The sequence below is a fragment of the Sapajus apella genome, unplaced genomic scaffold (assembly GCF_009761245.1).
Source record: "Sapajus apella isolate SASKATOON/1434 unplaced genomic scaffold, GSC_monkey_1.0 scaffold7, whole genome shotgun sequence".
Lineage (NCBI taxonomy): Eukaryota > Metazoa > Chordata > Mammalia > Primates > Cebidae > Sapajus > Sapajus apella.
This window is the reverse complement of record NW_022436947.1, coordinates 24,910,208-24,916,964: the sequence shown is the minus strand read 5'-3', so window position 1 is coordinate 24,916,964 and position 6,757 is coordinate 24,910,208.

Sequence of the window (6,757 nt, the reverse complement as noted above, 5' to 3'; positions counted from 1 at the left end):
AAGAATATAAGGGAAGAGATCAGAGAAATAAAAGAACCAGGTCCCCAGCAGGCCGTGATGAGGGCCGTGAATATTATTCTCAGTGTTAGAAAGCATTAGAAGATTTTAAGCAGAGGAGAAACATGACTCATCTCACATTTCAAAGGATCACCAAGTCACCTGGGCTGCTTTGTGGAGGACAGATTGGGGAGGGGGTGCAATTACAGAAGCAGGAAGATGAATTGGAAGGCTACTAAAATAGTCCAGGTGAGAAAACTGGTCCCAACTCCCTTGATGATGTATGCATATATGTATATTCAAACCAGGTTTTCTTACTGCAGCCATTCACAGGGCCTTTCCTATATTACTATGGCAAGAGTCAAACTGGAGAGCAAAAAATGTGTCTGCATATGCAGGAATATATATATATATATATATACGCATCATTATATATATGTATATGTATATATATACACACATATATGTAGCACTATATGCAGAAATATATATATAGCGCTATATACATACAGCTATAGTCAGAGATAGCATCATGATATGGATGGCAAGAAAGGAGGGCTTTGCTTTAACAGATGTACAAGAACAGAGTTTGTGTAGGAGAAGGAGGAGGAAGAAAAATTTTATTTGCTAAAGGTTAGTCATTTTCAAAATGTGTTCTTTAACAGGAAGGATCAGGTATCAAGGTACTCTAGGTAGAGAGAAAACACAGAGACAACATACGTGGCACACATACACACGAACACCAAACAAACAAAAAGAAAGGCCTGTGGACCTATTTCTGTAGAGGCATGAGAAGAGTTATTTAGAAACAAGAGTCAGCAGGAGGCAATGTAGGCTTATGAATTACAACAGGCACATCAGCCTAGAAATATTCAATCAATCAATCAAATCTTCCATAAGACTTACAGCTAATAGGGAGGAAAGTATATGGGAGGCATAGGATTACTGTGAATTGTTTTGCAAAATACTCAGTAGTTGTTGGTTTCTATTGTAACAAAATTTCCCTTTGTTACATGTGGTTAGCAAAATTGCTAGTGCCTGCATTTACAAATCCTAAACTCTATAGAGTTCATTTTCCTAAATTCCAACTTAATTTTAGCCAATCAATAAATGACTTCCTTAAAATATAGCCCAGAGTTTAATTCCAGAGAAACCAGGCAGGAGCCAGTGTTACCAGGAACAAATTATTATCCAAAAGATCAACTACAAAGTCAATTGTTCAGGTTGGTCGGAGGTCATGTTCTATAGGAACAGCAAATGGGCAGAAAGGCATTGGCTGGGTAGTCCATGCCAAATAAACCACAGGGCAAATTTGGGACAAAAGAAGAAATGGTAAAGCTGCCATGCATTTGTATCCTGACGTCAGAGCAGCCAAAAAAGCAGTTTTTCCAGTAGCTGCTTGAGAACTTCTGAGACTACTAATGTTGGCACAGCTCAGACCCATAGACTAGCAACTCATGGAATCTCTAATGTCTGAAATGTCTAAAGGCATCTGATGTTTCTAACTTGTCACTACCAGCTATCAGGAGTATACACTCAGTATGGTAAAGAGCCCACAAATGTGGTCAGTTTATCTAGAAACTATCTGTTTTTTCTCTAGGTTAGTGCTGTGTTCCTCTAAGGGGTTGAATAAGTAGGACACAGGCTGAGCTCCTGAAATAGAGACTCCAAATACAGCGGTATAAACAAAGTGGAAGTTTTTTTGTGCTCATTTAACTATGCAGAGATTCGTAATCCCAAATCTGGTGAGGGCATCTGCCTTTCTCAACAGGGTGTTCCATCTCTGGACCACTTTGGCTGTCCCAGTCTCATCACCTTCTAGTAACACACATCACTTTCTCTCCTATTCCTTTGGTCACAGCTAAGTCTATGAGAGGAACCAGGAAACAGAATACCTACCAGGCAGCCACACACCCTTCGGAAATTCAAGATTTCTCTTTAAAATAAGGGAAGATGGATCCTGATGGACATCTAGGAAGCTCTGCCATGGGAAACTTGGCAAAGCAACACAAATGTGAGGCTTGAGAGGAAGAGATTAATTGGAATTTTCCTTGTTTTTATAGATGAAGAAACTAAAATAAAGTTGTATGACATTTTTAAAACTCATTCGGAAAAATCTGGATATCAGTGGGTGACTTTCCTTGCTGTCATTCATTATAAAGACTCCATGCTTATATTCTTATTTTTGTAAGCATTTACATCCTTTGTATATACACAAACTTTTGCTGGAAATAATTTTATTCCTCCTCCGATTACTTCTAAAATTATCAGTAATCCAGAGTTCAAAGGTTAAGAGTTATAAAATAGACCATGGAAAATTTAGCAATAATTGAGCTCTCCATGTCTCATATTCATGTAAAGGCATGTTTTAGTTAACATCTACAGAACATATGCTCCGCGGAAAACCCCTTTGACTGAGCAAGATTGAGAAATGTTTCACCCAGAATCATCACTCCCATTTCCAAATAAATGCATATAATTCCTCAGCAAGAGATTGTTAAGCCTTGGTTCGTTTATTTTATAGTAAATATGCAGGAGAAAATTAAGAAATAATTATAAATGACTGTGCAATATGATAGCATTAGTAATGTTGCACCACAATTGCTGGAGGTGGTAATAGGCATTTTACAAACATTACTTCTAATTCTGACAGCAATTCGGGGCAGATATTATGATAACAATTTTAAAACAGAAGATAGAGGCTTGAAGAATTTAAGTACCTTGCCCATACTTACACAACTTGTGACAGACCTGGAAGGTCAGTGGAGATCTTTTAGTATTTACAATTTGCATAGGACATGTTAAAGCAGCATTGTGTGCTGACACTGCTGTTGAATCATAGATTAAGACATGCTCCATGGACTGTTTAAGTTAGACAGTGAGCTTCTAGAAGGTGCCAGCCTTGAAATTACCACTACCTTCACTGTAAGTTCCCTTTCCCTGAGTTTTCTTTTACTTTTACACCATTGCTATTTTATTTTTCCATTTTATTTAAGCATCAAGAGAGGAAAAATATCTAAGAAATGTTTACTATGTAATGAGCAATTTCACTTTTTAAGACATTAATATCAAATAGATTATAAGAAATAGACTGCATAATGTGAACTTAGAAATGATGCATATATAACTTCAGTATGGTTATTTGCGACTTGTTAATTCAGTGAACCTTTCTAAGAAAAGAATGCCATTAGCCAAAATGCCATCATTAGGTTATGTATGCTAACCTCCTAATTCTATCAGTACAATTAACTCTATTACTTTTTCTATTTTCAGTGAAATTACTATATAGAAGGTTGGTACAATCATTGCAGTAGGGGAATTCATCTAACATAGAAAATAGAACAAATAAAGCAAACAACCTAAAGACAAAACTTTCTTCAGGAAATAGATCTATTTTCATAGAGTAAAATCTACACTGGACTTGACTCTTATTTTTTAAAAACTGTTAAGACATCAGCACTTCTCTATTCTTGTTAATGTAGTTCCTCTTTATTCTACTTGCATAATAAAAAAGTAATAACAGTCTTAGTTCTTGTTAGAAAGTCCCTAGGTGGTGTGGGGCAGATTGGAATTAAACTGCTGACTCTCATATGACTGCACTGTAAAGTCCTAGAATTCAGGGGTCTAGAAAGAAAATTTTGTATTAAATACACTACACAGTCACAAGAAAGCAGCAAATTTAGAATTGAATGTGCTGTGGTTAGATGGAATTTCCAGAGGCTACACAATACACCTGAACGTCCAATTATCAAATCTAAGGCTCCATTGTAACTTTTCAGGATTAATGACTGAACAACTTATTACAGGCCATTTAGGGGAAGACTGGAGGGCAAGGTGCCAATATTCCACACTGTCTTAAAAAGCTAAGGAATACTACTGGGTAAGTGGGAATGTATCAAGCTCAATAGCATTACTAAGCATTTGCCTAAATGCAGTAAGAGGAAACAATGAGTGAAGGAAGTCCAGGCTCTCTGAAGACATGGCATAAATCCATTTTGCTAAGCTGTTGGCCATCTCTCATGCTATCCTTGTGAACAAGATGATTAAATCTCAGGTGATTCAGGCTTGCAGATTGATCTCACTTTGAGGAACAGGCATTGGTTAAATACCAGTGGACTCCAACAAGTCAACCTTGTAATCAGCTCTCAGGAAGAAATTACAAAACCTGCTGTTCTGATTCGTGCCTGTTTGCCCTACCCCACTGCTCCTACCCTCCATGCCATTCTCTACCCTGCTTTGCCCTGCTCTGTGCCCAGGAACAGAGGCTGATTTACTATGGAGCTAATGAAGTTTCAGCTCAGGACCCCTTAAGTGTTACCTCTTCCAAACTTTGTGCCTAACATAATTTGGAACTATTTTTCTTAAAAAGGGCCTCCTCTTCACTGTATAAGCTTCCTCTCTGCCTAATTTGGAGTCAGCCCTTCACAGGAGGCTGAATCCTATAGACTGTCAACTGATACGATAAGCAAAAACAATGGCCCCCCAAAGATGTTCACATCCTAATCCCTGGAACTTGTGAACATGTTACCTCACATGGCAGAAGAAGTCAGTGATCCTCTGTGAAGATTCAGTCTTCCATTGCTGGCTTTGAAGTTGGAGGCGTTGGCCACAAACTAAGGAATACAGAGGGCATTTAGAAACTGGAAAAGGCAGAGAAATAGATTCTCCTCTAGAGCCCTCAGAAAGGAATACAGCCCTGCCGACACTTTTATTTGAGCCCAGTGAGATGTTTGTAGGACTTCTGACCTACAGAACTGTTAGATAGTAAATGCGTATTATTTTAAGCGACCAAGCTTGTGGTCATTTGTTACAGCAGTAAGAGGGAACTACACCTGGCTTATGGTTGGATTTGCCTAATGGGAATCACCTGAAGAAGATCAGAGGCTGAGAGGAGGAAGCATTCCTTTACTGTTCTCCACCTGCCAACAGTAAAATATTTATTTACTGTTCTCCACAGTTCTCTTTACTGTCAGAGTATTCCTTTACTGTTCTCCACCTGCTCTGCACCAAGTATGCTGGTGAGGGTGACATCTTTCCCCAGATAGAATGTCTCCTCCACTGCTCTGCTCTCACTGGGATGCTGAGGGCATTTAGAAACTGGAAGACAGAGAAATGGATTCTCCTTCAGAGCCCCCAGAAAGGAATACAGCCCTGCCAAAACTTTTATTTGAGCCAAGTGAGACCTTTGTAGGACTTCTGAGCTACAGAACTGTTAGATAGTAAATGCATATTATTTTAAGCAACCAAGCTTGTGGTCATTTGTTACAGTAGTAAGAGCTAATTACACCTGGCTTCTGGTTGGATTTGGCTAATGGGAATCACCTGAAGAAGATCAGAGGCTGGGAGGAGGAAGTGGTCAGAGTATTCCTTTACTGTTCTCCACCTGCTGTGCACTGAGTTGTGCTGGTGAGGGCAAAATCTCTCCTCAGATAGAATGTCTCCACCACTGCTCTGGCTCTCACTGGGATGCTGAGGCACCATTTCCTATTTGCCCCTTCAAGCCTAGGGCTGCTAAAGACTTCCTCTTCTTATCTGTGTTCTTAATCTACCCACAATTTCATAAACGGTTCATGGAGTAGCTCAAATAATGTGCCCCAAAATTTACATTCATCCAGAACCTCAGAAGGTGGCCCTATTTGGAAATGGGATCTGTGAAGATATAATTAACTAAGGGTCTTGAGATGAAATCATTTAGGGTGATTTCATCAATGACTGGTGTCCTTGTAAGAAGAGGAGAAAACATAGACAGACATAGCAAGAAAGCCATGTGAAGATGGAAGCAGAGTAGGGTCATGCCTCGTCAAGCCAGTGAATGCCCAGGACTGTGAGCAAACACCAGACACTAAGAGAGAGAAATGAGCAGCTCTCCCTCAGAGCCTCTGGAAGAAACCAATTCTGTCAACACCTTAAATTTGGACTTCTAGCCTCCTTGATTGTGAGAAAATAAATTTCTCCTGTTTTAAGACACTGGGTTTGTGGTCATTTGTTATGGCATCCCTGGCGAATTAACGCAATACGTTTATTAAAGTCTCTTAAACCATTTGAGTTGGCTTCCATATTCCACTCTGGCTGACAGAATTCTGTTTTTATTACACTTTAAAATGACACAAGAATAGGAGGAATACCTCCTGGATTACAGGGTCAAAATTAAAAATCATCTTAAACGTCTAGCGTAAAGGGCTGTACCTGGAAAATGTGAAAAATAATTGCTTTGTATTTCCGTTCAAAAAAATCAGTTGCCATTATTGCCCATGGAACTTTAGACAAATCACTTAGTATTCCTGATTCTAAGTTAGAATCAGTCATTGGTTAAATACCAGTGGACTCCAACAAGTCAACCTTGTAATCAGCTCTCAGAAGGAAATTATTCATCATGTTTAGAATGGAGGTGATAAAACCTGCTCCCTTTACATTGTTTTAAGAGCAGGAAGAAATAATTGAATCAGGAAAATGAGTGCAGAATAAGGAGTCATTCTATATGAAACTAGACTGGACTTTGTCACCAACAAACTGTGTAATCTTCCTTAAATGAGTTAACCTTGAGGTTTTCTAGTTCCCTCATGAGGAGGTTGGACTGGATGCTTTACAAGTGGATCATTTAATATTCTATAAATTGATTGCATAGTACAAGAAATATGTGAATAAACAGTTACACTCATGAAAAAGACCAAGGGGATTTTTGGTAGTTGCTCACATGCTCAATATTAACAAATTATGTAATGTGACTGCTAAAAAAAGTCATTAATTAATTAATGGGAAA